Source organism: Lissotriton vulgaris, chromosome 1_1 (genome assembly GCF_964263255.1).
Source record: "Lissotriton vulgaris chromosome 1_1, aLisVul1.2, whole genome shotgun sequence".
In the NCBI taxonomy this organism is placed as follows: Eukaryota; Metazoa; Chordata; class Amphibia; order Caudata; family Salamandridae; genus Lissotriton; species Lissotriton vulgaris.
In genome coordinates this window covers 410,874,750-410,891,018 of record NC_141685.1, presented here as the reverse complement: position 1 = coordinate 410,891,018, position 16,269 = coordinate 410,874,750, and positions in this window count along the sequence as shown.

Sequence of the window (16,269 nt, the reverse complement as noted above, 5' to 3'; positions counted from 1 at the left end):
CGGTTTCTCTCTCGGTGGACGCAGCTTCCGGTTCAAGCGCGCTCCTCAGGGCTACTGTGAAAGTCCATCGATTTACAGTCAAGCCTTGAAGGGTCAACTGGATGCGTTTAGGTTGCCGGTCGGTGTGGCTTTAATCCAATACGTCGACGACTTATTGGTGGCTGCCGATACTCAGGACATTTGCAAAATTGCTACGGTGTCATTGCTGCAACATCTCTGTGAGTTAAATCACAAGGTGTCACCTACTAAACTCCAATATTGTTGTCAAGAAGTAACCTACCTAGGTCACTTATTGTCAAAGGAGGGAAGGAGGTTGACCCCAGAGAGAATTGCAGCGATTGCGCGAATGGCTGTGCCAAAAACCCAAAGAGATGTGTGTGCCTTTCTAGGTATCACGTCGTACTGCAGGCAATGGATTCCTAATTTTTCATTACTAGCGAAACCATTGGTGGCTCTTACGTGCAAGGATGTTTCAACTCCCTTACCATGGACGGAAGAATGTCAGAAAAGTTTTTCTGAATTGCGTGATTCATTGTGTTCGGCTCCTGTGTTGGGTACTCCCGACTACAGTAAGCCGTTTACATTATATGTTCACGAGAAGGAAGGTTGTGCTTTGAGTGTCTTAACGCAACCTTTTGGTGGTAAACAGCGTCCATGTGCATATTTTTCCTCGACCTTGGACCCGGTAGCTAGAGCATTGCCGAGTTGTTTGAGAGCAACTGCGGCAGCTGCGGTCTCCATCCGACAATCAGCAGGATTGGTCATGGATAATATGCTTACGGTGATGGTTCCGCATGCAGTCGATACTCTTTTGAATCGTACGAAAACTCAGCACTTGACGAGTGCAAGGTTGTCTGGGTACGAGTTGACGTTGTTGGCAAGCCACATTCAGATAAAACGTTGTAATGTTCTGAACCCGGCAACTCTGTTACCAATTAGCGCAGAGTCAGATGAAGTAGCAGAACATGATTGCTACTTGAGGACCGAAGAAGAAACAAAAGGTCGAGTGGACCTTAAAAACACCCCATTGGAAGACCCGGATGGTACATTATATGTGGATGGGTCATGTTTTAAGTTGCCGAATGGCGATGTAACTACCGCTTATGCTGTTGTAACGTTGAATACTGTTGTTGAGACTGCAAGATTAAATCAGAATTCTGCCCAAGCTGCAGAGCTGATTGCTCTTACTAGAGCGTGTGTGTTAGCGAAAGGGAAACGTGTGAATGTGTTTACCGACAGCCAATACGCATTTGGCGTCGCACATAGTTTTGGACGATTGTGGAGAGAGAGAGGTTTCTTGACGTCGCATGGTACGAAGATTCAGCATGGCCAACTTGTGAATGAGCTTTTGGATGCATTGACGTTGCCTAAACAAGTAGCGATTGTTAAGTGTAGTGCGCATCGTAAGGTGACGGATGATGTTGGTCGTGGTAATGCGTTTGCAGACGAGATTGCTAAGGAGACTGCCCGGAACCTTAGCACTCGGATGTATGTGACGAGTCCGGTTAGGTGGCCTACAGAATCGAGCATGTGTGAAGACACTATTGAAAGTGTGAAAGAAATTCAGAATGAGGCCACCGAGACTGAAAAGGCGAAGTGGAAAGAAAGTACGGGAAAGTTGGATACGAATGGTTGTTGGATTGATTTGTCTGATCAGAAAAGATGGATGTTACCGGATGCGTATGTGCTGGCCGTTGTGACAATGGCGCATGGGTTAGCACATATTAGCGCGAAAGGTATTTGTAAGTTGCTGTCTCCTGTGTGGAAGAATGATGGTATCACGAAATGTGCTGAACGTCTGGTGAAGAATTGTATGGTGTGTATGATGTACAATCCTGGCAAAGGAACCCCAACTCCTCCTGGCAGTTTTGCTCCCCCTTCATATCCCTTTGAGGTGATCCAATTGGACTTCATCCATATGGAGCGATGCAATAACCTGAAATGCGTTTTAGTTGTGGTTTGCGCATTCTCCCGATGGATCGAGGCCTATCCTCTCAAAGACAATACTGCTTTGTCTACTGCGAAAATCCTATTGAAGGAATATTTTCCTCGATATGGAATGCCTAGAGTCGTGTGGTCAGATAACGGAAGTGAGTTTGTGGGTAGTGTGATGAAGAGTGTGTGCAAAGGCCTTGGAATTAATCAGAAATTCCACAGCGCCAATCATCCCCAGTCAGCTGGTTTGGTTGAAGGGTACAACGGCACCCTTAAACTAAAGCTAGCGAAGATTCAGGCTACGACTGGTCTTTCGTGGCCTGACGCTCTACCTCTAGCATTGCTGTCAACTAGGGCGACTGTACACTCCCGAGTAGGGCTTAGTCCCTATGAAATAGTGTTCGGCCGTCCTGCGAATGTGTGGGGGGTTCCTAGGCCAGGAATGTTCTCTGATCTTGAGTACCCAATGTTGATCGATTATCTACATGACTTGACTGCTAAACTGAGGTTAATTCACCAACAGGTTTACGACGCATTGCCGACGCAGACGGAGGGTCCAGGCCACCAGCTCCAGCCCGGAGATTGGGTGGTGACGAGAAATTTTTCACGCAAGAATAACCTGGACCCGAGGTTTACTGGACCCTACCAGGTGCTCCTGGCCACGAGGACTGCCGTTCGTCTCGAGGGACGCAAGAATTGGGTGCATGCCACCCATACCAAGCGAGTCCCTATCCCTTTGCCGGCAGACCCGTGGGTAAGGAAAGGCATTGCATCAACTGAAACCAAAGCATTGCCAGCGTTTGTGCCTTTTAGCGACGCGCAGCCTGTTGGAGAAACCTCAGCGCAGCAATAAGACACTGTTGAACAATTATCGTCGAAAGACTCAAGACCAGAACACTCGACTGATCAGCAGGACGCTGTCTCTTCAACGGATCCTTTGTTCGACGAGCAGACACGTCCTGGGAAAACCCGATACTTTCTGCGATCTCGTACTAAGAACTAATAAAAGATCCTGCTTTGTTGTATTGATAACTGCATTATCCCGTTTTCCGTGATCAGTTTTGAACATTCGTATTACTGTAAATATTCCTGTATATATATATATTGAGCTTCATTCCATATACTTTTTTGCTTTCACAGCTGAGAGACTTTGTTTTTGCATATATACATATTGTGCATTGAAGGCCGTAGGGCCGCGCGCGTACTTCCTTCTGGATAGTAGGTCTTGACACTAGGTTAAAGGCCGTCGGTTCCTGGGAACTCCTAGGGATTGACTATTGCTACACAGAACGAAGTGCGTCAAGAAACGTTGCGGACGGTCGTAGGGAATGGCATTCTCGAAGCTGAACGATTTGGAAGGAGCACAAGCTCATAGATTCAAGCTGCAACAACTCAGTCGTACCAAATGTTTTATATTCCAACTGTTTGTATTGTTTTTGACTGCTTTTGCATTGTTGGCGGGTGGGGTGTATTATACGATGTCTTACTTCTTACCTTCTGCTACACCTACTCCTACTCCTAACCCTAAACTTGCCTCTACTGTTTCTCCTCATTCCTTTCATATGTTACCGGGACATGAGGAGGCTAGACGTGTAGAATTCCGCAACAATTCCTTTATTCAGCTCCTTCATCAACATCAGTTAGTGGTCAACACTACTAATTGTTGGGTGTGTGGGTTGATGCCACATACTACGGATAAGGGAATTCCATATCTGGTGTTACCGTATAGTTCCCAAGGGTCCGCTCGAGCATTTCAGACAATGTTTCGAAGCGCACTGGGTTTCCACCCCATTCGAGAACCACGTTCTCCCTACTCTGGTCCTACCTCGTATCAAAAACCTTTGTCGATAGCAATAGAGGACTTAGATAGCGAGATCTATGATCCCTCGCTTATTCCCGAAGAAGAGGTACAAGCCTATAGGGTCCTAAGTAGAGGTGAATATAGTGCGTTCACCAGCGAAAAGCAGCTTAAAAGCTCGCCTCCAATATGGGTCGTACCCCACACTGGTAATTTTTGTCTCATGGGTCGTGGCCGAAGATCGCAAGCCCGACTTGGAGCAAGTGCTTGCACTGAAAATTACATACTGCCGATGTTCTCGTCCCCTGTGTTTCTGGCTGCCAAGGGTACATACTTTATCTGCTATGATCGTGCATACGCATGGTTGCCCGCTGACTTCATGGGCTCATGCTTCATTGCAAATCTGTTGCCTCCGACGTTCACTGTAGATGCCGATTATCACAAGACTAGAGTTGTGCGAGGCATAATTAGCGAAGAGGATACTGCCGGTCAAGAGGCAGGAGACTTTTTCAAGGGTTTCCTCCCGTTTTGGGGACCTATGGTTAATAGTAGGAACCTGAGACAGTTGACTCGAGTGGTAGAATCGACAGCTAATATTACTGCCAGTGCCCTTGGTAATATCACCATTGAACTTCAGGCGGAGAGACTTATGACGTTACAAAACCGTATGGTTTTAGATGTCATCCTAGCAGATCGAGGTGGGGTATGTAAGGTGATTCATTCGAGCTGCTGCATTTTCATTCCAGATAATGCTCCAACTGTTTATCAAGCCATCTCGAGGTTGCATAAGATCTCCGAATCCATACACGTGGAAGTAGGGGATTGGACGTTACTTGGATGGTTTTGGGGCCTGATGTCGACTTGGGGTTGGAAGATTCTGATGATCATCGGGGTCGTTGTGGCGTTCCTGTTCACGTGTTGCCTTTGTGTGCAGTGTGGTCCTGCCTTATGTGGCCTCTGTGCTACAACGTGTATGAGACAGCCACCTGTTACCAAGGGGACTCAGTTGGACAGAGCTATGCTACAGCAACATCTCGATGGTCTGATGAATATCGAATATGATTCCGACTAGTGCTTGCCTACATGAGGGCAAAAGGAGCGTCTGAGGTTCCGTAACAATCGTAAGTGGTGTTTTCGACTCGCACGAATATGGTCGAGTCTGGTATCTATGAACCGCAAATGACGAGTTTAGTAAGTGTGCGCAGTTTAGCTGTGCTAACCTAAACCGTTCGTCTGTTACGTGGGTATTTCTATCTGCACCCACGGGTTCCATCTTAGATACGGCATCCATTTTGTCTCTTGTCCTCAAGTAGCCAGCGAACGGACGATGTCCGCTTCGCGACCCTGGGACTCCCAAGATATTTGCGGAAGACACATGTCCTTTGTAAGTGTCTTTATGATGAGGGGGATGCTACTGTAAAACAGATGGCGCCGCTCGAGGCTCATCTTGCCGCACGGACTTATTGTCTCAGCCGTGCATCTCATTAGGCACGTCCCTTTGATGCCTGTATCTCGTGTTTCCCTGATACCTCCCCTTTTACACCCTATCCGATCTCCCCACTGTCTCCGTCTTCCTCTGCACCTGTCTTTGTTCCTACTTCGATCTGTTTATTATCGATTGGAATTCGCTAATGATGGGAAGATGGGTTTTTACAGTTGGGAACCGCCAAATGTTTCCGCACTTATGTTCCGGACCTCATGTGTTTCAAAGTGACCAAAGCGACCCCTCTGGGGGATGATGGTGGGAACCGGGTTGTAAACTTTTGTGTACCATGTTGTCTTATGGGTAAAAACTGTATAAAAGGAGCGATCCACAGAACCAATTTGAAGCAGTCTCCCCAAGCTGCACGTGTGTTGCTTGTCGTGACTACTGTGTTCCCTGCAGTAAATAAACCTTGAATCTTTGACGCCGAAGGAAGTGTCCCGTGTCTCTGTCATCTGTACGCCGGAGCAGGTTACCCACGAAGGTTTCAGGTGTTGTGCCCTGGCACCGCTGGGTCTTAAAGAACCCAGTCCTTCACTGGGAGAAGTTAAGTAAAGCAAGATGTCGTCTGCATATAATGAGATGCGATCTTCGAACTGCGGAGACCAACGAATGCCCTTCATTGAGGGCTCCCAACAGATCCAAGCTGCGAGAGGCTCTAGGGCCAATGCAAACAAAAGAGGAGACAGCGGACAACCCTGGCGAGTACCTCGCCCAAGACAAAATGGTGCCGAGACGTGTCCATTAACCACTATCTGGGCAAGAGGGTCCGCATAGAGAAGCCGCACCAAGCTAATGAAATCCGACCCAAAGCCAAATTTAGCCAACACCGCCCACAAATACGGCCATTCCACCGTGTTGAACGCCATAGTGGCATCTAATGAATCCAAAATGGCCGGCTCACGCAGCGTCGCGACTCTTGCCAGAACCCCGTGCAGACGCCTAAGATTCAACGCCGTATTCCTGTGCGGGATAAAACCAGACTGATCTGGGTGGGTCAGCTCACTAATGACCTTGATCAGTCTATTAGCCAGCAGCTTGGCCAGAATTTTAGGTTCGGCATTTAACAGTGAAATCGGTCGATACGAAGCACATTTATTCTTCGGTTTCCCTTCCTTATGTATTACCACTATCGATGCCAACCGCTGATCGCGGGGGAGGATACCACGATATCGGGACTCCAGGAACATATCTCTTAGATATGGAGCAATCTTGTCTGGACGAAGCTTGTAAAGCTCAATCGGGAGACCGTTGGGACCCATCGCTTTGCCCGAGTGTAGGGAACGCATAGCTAACGCTACCTCATCCGTAGTGATTTTACAGTCCATGAGGTCCAGGAGTGCAATATCTCGCAACAGCAAGCAAGAGTCCTCCTCCGGCCTATCCGATACGGAAGAGTACACAGTGTGGAAATGATCGGCGAAACATGTCACTATCCCTTGCGGGTCAGTGATCAGCACCACACTCTCCATTTCGATTTCAGGCACCACACGACTAGCTCTATTTTTCCTATCCAACCATGCAATTCATTTGTCCGCCTTGTCCCCAACATCATAAAGACGCCCCTGCTGTTCCCGACTAAGGGCCTTCGCCCCAACCGTTACCAATGTTCTATATTCCAGCTGCTTCAATTGCAGGACATGCAGTTTAGAGCGGGTCACCTCTTGTTCTAGTTCCAGTTCCAAATCAGCTATCTCCGTCTCTACCCTTATCACATCCTTCTCCTTCTGCTTCTTAACTGCAGTAATTAACGAGAGCTTGACCCTTAAGGACAGTCTTGAAAGCCTCCCACAGCGATATCGAGGAAGAAACCGAACCCTCATTCTCCCGGAAATAATGATCCAAAGCCTTTACAAGCTCACTGCGAGTCTTAGGATTTTGAAGATACCAAGGGTTAATAGGGGCTATCCTTCCCCTGGAGCCCGGCGCCAATTCAAACCGAAGCCACAGCGGAGAGTGATCTGAGATACCCCGAGCCATATGCTTGACCTCTGCAACATAGGACGCTTGTGCAGCCAGCACCAAAACATAATCAATTCTGGAGAGACTACCATGGGCGCCCGAATGAAACGTATACTGCAGCTGAGTAGAGTGAAGCAGTCTCCAGCAGTCCACCAGGCCTATTTTGTCAATGAAGTCAGGCGGCCAGCCATGAGCCCCATGAGATCCCTAGGTGGATGTCTATCCAGCATTGTAACGACCGGATTTTCGGACCAGATAGAATCAGCTCATCGGAGCACCACTAACCCTGCCGAAATGTAATCACCTCCCTCCTTAGGACCTATTTACAACAGGTATCTATATTTCCTACCCAAGGATGGGGAATTAGCAATATACATGCTTGGATCTTCTACAATACCACACTCATACAATATAGTCTGGCGAACATATAGGCCCAGACTAATCTACCCTAGGGCAGTTCTGATCACTTACCATTACACACTGGCTACACCCAGTGCTCGCTTAAGATAGACACTGTATCCCCCCAGTGCTCTCACTATTTCATATACACACTAACCTCAGTCAGTGCTCTCATTAACGCCTCTTTCTCTAGAGACAATCTCATTACACATCGGTGTCCCTCCCGATGCTCTCATTAACGCCTCTTTCTCTAGAGACGATCTCATTACACACCAGTATCCACCCTGGTGCTCTCATTAACGCCGCCTTACACAATGATCACTTTCCTATGAATACCTTTAGCTCTTATTGGGAAATCTCTCATTACCCACTAGAGGTACAATACTGCAATATTATGAATAAAGCCGAATTACATAGTGTATAACTTATTCTCTTAGCTCAAGGGCTCCTCTCTCCCTAATTATTCAGGGGTCACTCACCTGATCGGGGGTCGCTTCCGTTCGTGCACTGACACCTGACTAGAAGAAAAGGTTACCTGCACTATATAAGAACAAGGCATACGCTGGTTCACTAAGAACTGGGGTATCTTTATTAACAATAACAATAACAATATAACACTATACTATAACATATAGCCTGAAAAGGAAAGAGAAAAGGTTAGAATGTGTGCACGCTAATAAGAAAGGGTCGACATCACCTTATTAATGGGACGTCTGGACTCAGCAGTCATCTAGGTTCCCTTCTCGTCTATGCCTTGGCTCGTCTTAGGGTCACACCTCTGCAGTCACGGATACACGTCTGCACCGCTATGCTCTGTCTCCTCCGATTCCCTCCAAGTCACTGGAACCTTCCTCTTGTCAGCTGCGTTCTCTCTGGCTGTTCTGCACTACTCCTCTCTCCTCTCAATCACGGGCTGTCTTCACTTCTCAGCTTCGATCTTAAACTTAGTTTCTACCACTCTGGTATTCGCTTTCTCAACTAACTGCTTCACTCTGTATGCTCCGATCTTAATGTCGAAGCTCGCCAACTGTTCCAACTAAAATAACTTCAATCTTTCTAAGAGAGTATCAGCTTCTCTGTCTTTCTCCGACTTCAAAATGGCGACTGTCTGCCTTGAAATAATTAATTGCATTGATGCTAACGACTAGCTGCCGCCTACAGACTAACTGACTCACTGCCTCATGCTTTCGCTGATATAGAAGCTTGTCCTTTCATGGAAAGTTACGGCCAGTAACCTGCCGCCCACCAAATTCTTGTACCTCCCCGTACCAAGGACACGTTCTCAGCCGGCCGGCCTGATGTTATGTCTTCGGAATGGAGAAAAATACAGTCTTTCGATAAGGGCTAGCCTGAGCCGGTTCTCTCCAAGCGAACAACACCTCGTAACTAAAACATTACACTTGACCTAGAAGCATCTCGAGCTGCCGGGGCAGAAAGAAAGATGGAGTCTCTCCCGTTTGAGGCCTGCAAGGCCCGAGATCAGCATTACTCCATGAAAAGTATACTAATACTCTTACAAAAGGACGGATTATCACTATTATTCATAAATCTATCCCTTAACATAGGTTCATAAGCCCTCATCTAAAGAAAGGGGTACTGGATTGTGTCAACAAGCCTTGTGAATAGGCTCTATTTACGGTTCTAATCCTTCTGTTAGAATGATAGTAGACTAAAGTCACCTCCAATCACCTTCCCTCATAAAAGGGCCCAAAAAATCGGTCAGAACATTTCACCCTTAAATTTAGGCTACTATTCATTCGCTAAAGGGAACTAACATCCTTAGAGGAATAATATGAAACAAAATTAACTGATCTATTTCTTGTACCACATCTACAGATCTGGAGTAAGGAAGGAATGGCCTGTGTGTTGTGGTGCGCCAAAAAACCGCTAGACCAACATGTCATCACAATGATAATGCTGGGTTGGAAAAAATTCCCATCAGCTCACCCTTTATGGTGGAGATTCGTCATGTGGGATACATGTCATAAACCCAAATCTCTCCCAGCGCACCTGATCAGGATGCGGAGATGGATTTTGAAAAATACTTTTCCAAACCTCAGTATTTCAAAGGAAAGACTGATGGAGTGCAGTGCTCGTGAAAAAGAAAAGTGAATTATACATAAAATTGGCTCCTGAGACAAAAAATATGTTTATTAGGTATTATCTCAGGGTCAAGGTTAAAAATCGCGCCCAATAGTCTTAAAGAATGACTACATAACGGCGCAGTGCATAGAGGTCGACATGTTTCAGCTTATATGGACCAAGAGTCCAAGCTTTCTTCAGGACCAAATGATGTTAAGCATCTGCATTATGTGAAAACTAGGTGTGTAAACAATTTGGATTAATCCTACCAGAACTTTGAGCCCAAATGTTCTCAGGTAATTATCCAACTAATCGTGATACTCCTAGAGTGAAAGAAAACAACAAGGTGTAAGAGACGCATGTGGTATATTGGTGATTACAACACAACACAACAAAAACAGGCAATGCGACAGAGAGATTTTCTTCGCCCTTCAGAAGCTATAAAGTTCTCCTGATTTTAGTCCCATTGGTTTTGGGATTACAACATTTAACTGTAAGTTACCACTCACCCAGCGTTCTGTGGGAGAACACCTCACCTCACCCGGCACCCACTCGGGAAGAAGGAGGCCCCGCTCTGTCAGAGATGGAAAAGTATAAAAGGACCTCAAAAACGTTTTAAGGTGCACAGTAATCATACTCAACTAATCCAAAATTATTTACTGACAAAATCCCAGTTAATTGAAAAAGAGACTCAACCCCTAAGGAGGACATGGCATTGACCAAGCATGGAGATGGCAACTGATTTGTGATGTAAAATTCAATTGTTTTAAAATAAAAGCTAGATTTTGAAAGGGCATCCTCTAGGTCTGATTTGAGGAGCCTAATGGTTCTATGACAGGTAGGTAGGGCTCTAATGAGTTCTTACATAAAAGCCAAGTAGCCAAATATACAAAACACTGGGAAAAAGGCACAGATCCCTTCTAGTTAGGTGATAAATGGTCAAGGAGCCATACCTGTCCGTCGGTACCTCGAGGGCCAGCGTCCGAGCAGGAGTGGAGGTAGTTGGAAATGGGCCTGCCTCCTCCTTTTATGCCCGAGTTAATTTGATAATTGATTACAGCTGGCCGAGGGGTGGAAAATAGCGCGAAGCTAAAGCGCATGCGCCGAACTACTAATGTAAACAGGGCTAGGGACCAGTGTATAAGCATCTGCGCGCGCAGGTAGTGTTAGTAATATGCTAGCGTGGGGTTTATGTCTCAGCGCCAGCACATGCGAGAAACAGCGGCCCCCTACGCGGTGCGCATGCGCGAAAGAGTAGCAAGACTCGCGCATGCGCGTAGGCTATTCTACCGGCGCTAGTGTATTTGGAGAGAGCAAGGGAGTTGCGCATGCGTGCTGACTCCCATAGCAGTGCTTGGTGTTTTAAAGAAAAATGAGTGGCGCGCTGCGTTTTCCTTAAAAAATCGATATGGGAATATGTGGGGATTAAGACGGAAAGTCATTAAATAAAACCGAACATGCGGTTTTAAGAGACCGGGTGGTCTCGTGTTTTGCATAGTGTAATGTGCCCTAACTACACTCTTTAAGAATGGTTATGGTAAGAGTGGGAGCTCATGTCTAAGCGGACATAAGTGGACTCAAGAGCATATAATGCACTGATGCACCTGTACATAGAACAATAATTACTAATTGAATAGTGGTGGAGGATGTTTCAGACACTGTGTTTAAGGAAATACAGATATATTGTTTAATGCCCAAGAAAAGAGATCGACTAGGACTTAAGGCAAAAAATGTGCAGTTTTCTGAAAACGGTTGAAAACAAGTGGGGCGTGGTTATAAGGACGCCCACGGTATATCATCGTTGAGCCCCTTAGACTTTCCACATATTGCTTCTGCAACTTTAAGAATTTCTCATGTACAATCCTTTACGCTGTTAAAACAATCCAACCTCTGTGTCCTAAAATAGGAAACTCATCACCCTTAACTACTGGCGCTTTCTGCAAACAAGCAATAACATTAGCCGGCTCTGCCAGCTCCAAACAAGAAGTCCAATTTTCACTCAAACCAGTAGAATCGGCCCACTCACGGGCCAAAGCCTCGTAAGGCGTCGAATCCCAGCCGGGAATTTCAACAGGCAAAAGTAGATTTCGATTTACGCAAAAACATTTTGACAATTCAAAAAAGATATATACAATTATAAACAAATAATATACAAGATAAACTGTGTTTGTGCCGAGTACAAACCAACAAGATAAAAACAATTCAACGCACACAGGCTTCGTAAACAGTTCATGACGCCAGATGTAACGACCGGATTTTCGGACCAGATAGAATCAGCTCATCAGAGCACCACTAACCCAGCCGAAACGTAATCACTTCCCTCCTTAGGACCTATTTACAACAGGTATCTATATTTCCTACCCAAGGATGGGGAATTAGCAATATACATGCTTGGATCTTCTACAATACCACACTCATACAATATAGTCTGGCGAACATATAGGCCCAGACTAATCTACCCTAGGGCAGTTCTGATCACTTACCATTACACACTGGCTACACCCAGTGCTCGCTTAAGATAGACACTGTATCCCCCCAGTGCTCTCACTATTTCATATACACACTAACCTCAGTCAGTGCTCTCATTAACGCCTCTTTCTCTAGAGGCGATCTCATTACACATCGGTGTCCCTCCCGATGCTCTCATTAACGCCTCTTTCTCTAGAGATGATCTCATTACACACCAGTATCCACCCTGGTGCTCTCATTAACGCCGCCTTACAACAATGATCACTTTCCTATGAATACCTTTAGCTCTTATTGGAAAATCTCTCATTACCCACTAGAGGTACAATACTGCAATATTATGAATAAAAGCCGAATTACATAGTGTATAACTTATTCTCTTAGCTCAAGGGCTCCTCTCTCCCTAATTATTCAGGGGTCACTCACCTGATCGGGGGTCGCTTCCGTTCGTGCACTGACACCTGACTAGAAGAAAAGGTTACCTGCACTATATAAGAACAAGGCATACGCTGGTTCACTAAGAACTGGGGTATCTTTATTAACAATAACAATAACAATATAACACTATACTATAACATATAGCCTGAAAAGGAAAGTGAAAAGGTTAGAATGTGTGCACGCTAATAAGAAAGGGTCGACATCACCTTATTAATGGGAAGTCTGGACTCAGCAGTCATCTAGGTTCCCTTCTCGTCTGTGCCTTGGCTCGTCTTAGGGTCACACCTCTGCAGTCACGGATACACGTCTGCACCGCTATGCTCTGTCTCCTCCGATTCCCTCCAAGTCACTGGAACCTTCCTCTTGTCAGCTGCGTTCTCTCTGGCTGTTCTGCACTACTCCTCTCTCATCTCAATCACGGACTGTCTTCACTTCTCAGCTTCGATCTTAAACTTAGTTTCTACCACTCTGGTATTCGCTTTCTCAATTAACTGCTTCACTCTGTATGCTCCGATCTTAATGTCGAAGCTCGCCAACTGTTCCAACTAAAATAACTTCAATCTTTCTAAGAGAGTATCAGCTTCTCTGTCTTTCTCCGACTTCAAAATGGCAACTGTCTGCCTGTAGCATTAATTGCATTGATGCTAACGACTAGCTGCCGCCTACGGACTAACTGACTCACCCCCTCATGCTTTCGCTAATATAGAAGCTTGTCCTTTCATGGAAAGTTACGGCCAGTAACCTGCCGCCCACCAAATTCTTGTACCTCCCCGTACCAAGGACACGTTCTCAGCCGGCCCGCCTGATGTTATGTCTTCGGAATGGAGAAAAATACAGTCTTTCGATAAGGGCCAGCCTGAGCCGGTTCTCTCCAAGCGAACAACACCTCGTAACTAAAACATTACACTTGACCTAGAAGCATCTCAAGCTGCCGGGGCAGAAAGAAAGATGGAGTCTCTCCCGTTTGAGGCCTGCAATGCCCGAGATCAGCATTACTCCATGAAAAGTATACTAATACTCTTACAAAAGGACGGATTATCACTATTATTCATAAATCTATCCCTTAACATAGGTTCATAAGCCCTCATCTAAAGAAAGGGGTACTGGATTGTGTCAACACGCCTTGTGAATAGGCTCTATTTACGGTTCTAATCCTTCTGTTAGAATGATAGTAGACTAAAGTCACCTCCAATCACCTTCCCTCATAAAAGGGCCCAAAAAATCGGTCAGAACAAGCATGCCGGAAACCACCGCATTAAAATCACCCCCCAGAATCAAAACCCCCCCAGGGAGATCGAGTAGAACCCCTCCCAGGTCAGCGAAGGTTGTAGACTGCAGGCCAGGAGGAACATAAATAGACACCAGGGAGAGTGTGCGGGCCTCCCACCGTCTGACACAGCCACATAGCGCCCCCTTTCATCAAGGACCGTAGAGTCTGCCTCAAGCGGGAGAGAGTTCTTAATAAGCATTCCAACCCCCCGGGACCCGGAAGAGAACCCAGCATGTGCCACAAGACGATATCCCTTCCTGTTCATGGCATGACATGTATTTCCAACCAAGTGGGTCTCCTGAAGTAGAACAACATCAGGGGAATGTCGTTTTAAAAGTTGCAATACCACCCCACGTGTAATCTTGTCCCCCAACCCGTTAACATTCCAGCTCGTCAACCTCAGCCCCCTACCGCCATCATAAAAGAGAAAGTAGACCCAACCCCCGCCTGAGTCCAGCACGTCAATGAAAATGTCTTGCAATATAGTGCCTTGCGAAAACAGTAACCTGAAGACCAACACCACCCCCCCAAACAACCTGTTACAATACCCCCCACCCTGCACCCATGCTTACGACTATAGAGCCACCCCAACTCGCAGTGTGCCTGTCGCCCCACATCTAAACTGAGTTACAAGAAGGAAAGCTTAGGAGGAGAGAGACCCTCCAATAGCCTTGCAACCCCCCATTCTATCTGCAATTAACCGTACATCAAAACTTGAACCACCACAATAGTAAACCCCCTAGTGTCCCCAGAAACCAGACAGTTGGTGCTCATTCCTGCTCCATAGTTCCTCCCTCCGCTCCGCCAGATTGTCTCTCTGGTTCTTGTTGGGCCGGCAGAGTGTCCAACAAGTCGGCAACCACCTCAGGCCTATCAAGGAAGTGGACCCGTTCATCATACTCGATCTTCAACTTGGCCGGGAAAAGCATGGCGTATTTGAGACCCATATCACGAAGTCTCCTCTTCACCCCCAGAAAACTTAGCCTCTGTTTTTGGACCGTCTGTGTGAAATCCGGATAGAAACTGATTGATGAGTTCTCAAATTTCAAGGGCCCACCCGCTCAAGAGGCCTGGAGGATAGCGCCCCTGTCCCGAAAATTAAATATTCGCACTATCATAGGCCTCGGCGGGGCACCCACTTTCGGTCTGCCGCCTGGAACCCTTGCGCTCGCTCCACAGTAAAGAACTTGCTCAGTCCCTTGGGTGCTAGCTGGTTGCCGATAAGGTCCTCAACAAAGAGGTCAGCCTCTTGATCTTCCGCCTTTTATGGAACTCCAATTATACGGACATTATTCCGCCGGGCCCTCCCTTCAAAATCCTCCAGGCGACGGACAACAATGTCATTCAAGGCCTTCAGGTTACGGACCTCGGTCTGCAGGTCGATGACGTCATCCGTTAAACTCGATGTCTTTATATCCAACAATTTGACCTTTTCATTAGTCTTTGTAAGGTCCGTGAGAATCAAATTCACATTGATCGCCACTGTATCCAATTTATGGGCAAGGGTCTCCATTTGCTTCCCGAGGGAAGATTTGATACCATAGATGGCGGCAATCACGTCCTGTAAAGTTGGTTCAGTTACCGAAGCCGAGGAGTCCCTCGCCTCCTCCATTGACCTACCCGGTCCACTGGGCGACCCCTTAACCTGGGCATATCGGTCCATGACATTGGTTTGAGTATATCCACCCCGTCTGGTGGTTTTCGACTTCTGCTTGTCCCCCTCCGGTTTGCTCGCCATTTCAAGAAAATCCCCGATTGCTGTCCAAATCAAGAGCAGGGGGGAAACAAGAGTCCAGCAAACAGTAGACAAGACCTACCTGATAGGGAAGTCAACCAATGTGACTTATCCATTCAGAGTCCAGAAGGCGAAAGTACAAAATGGCCCTCGGGCAGAGCACAGGAATTAGCCAAAAAAAGGACGGCTCTCACTCTAGGCCAAAGTCCGATACCTCGTGTGTTGTTCAGTACGGTCAAGCACCAACAGGGGTACGAGCTTTCACTTCAATGAGGCGTCCCCAGCCCGGGATCCGAACCAAATGCCAAAAACGAAAGTGAAAGTGAAGCCGGACCGGCCGCCTCCGCGATCTTAGGCCGATGTTGTTCAATTACACCCCGGGCACCATGCCAACCCAAACGTCGGGCATCCAAGAGATGAAGGCCGCAAACTTTACAGCACCACAACTCCGGCCTCCGGGGTCCGATCGGGATACAAATTTCAGCTTTCGCTTCTCCCGTGGTTTATCTGCACGAAGATGTCAACAGCAAACAGGATAAATGACAGGATATATTCGGGAGGTTACGAGGGTCTCGGGAGCTCTGCGCTCACGCAGCCATCTTGGTTGCGCGCAAAGCTCCTCCGATTTTTTTATATTTTAATGTCATGTTTTGCACTGTCACTCTAGTAGTGGCACAGTGTGAGCCACAGTCACTTATGAC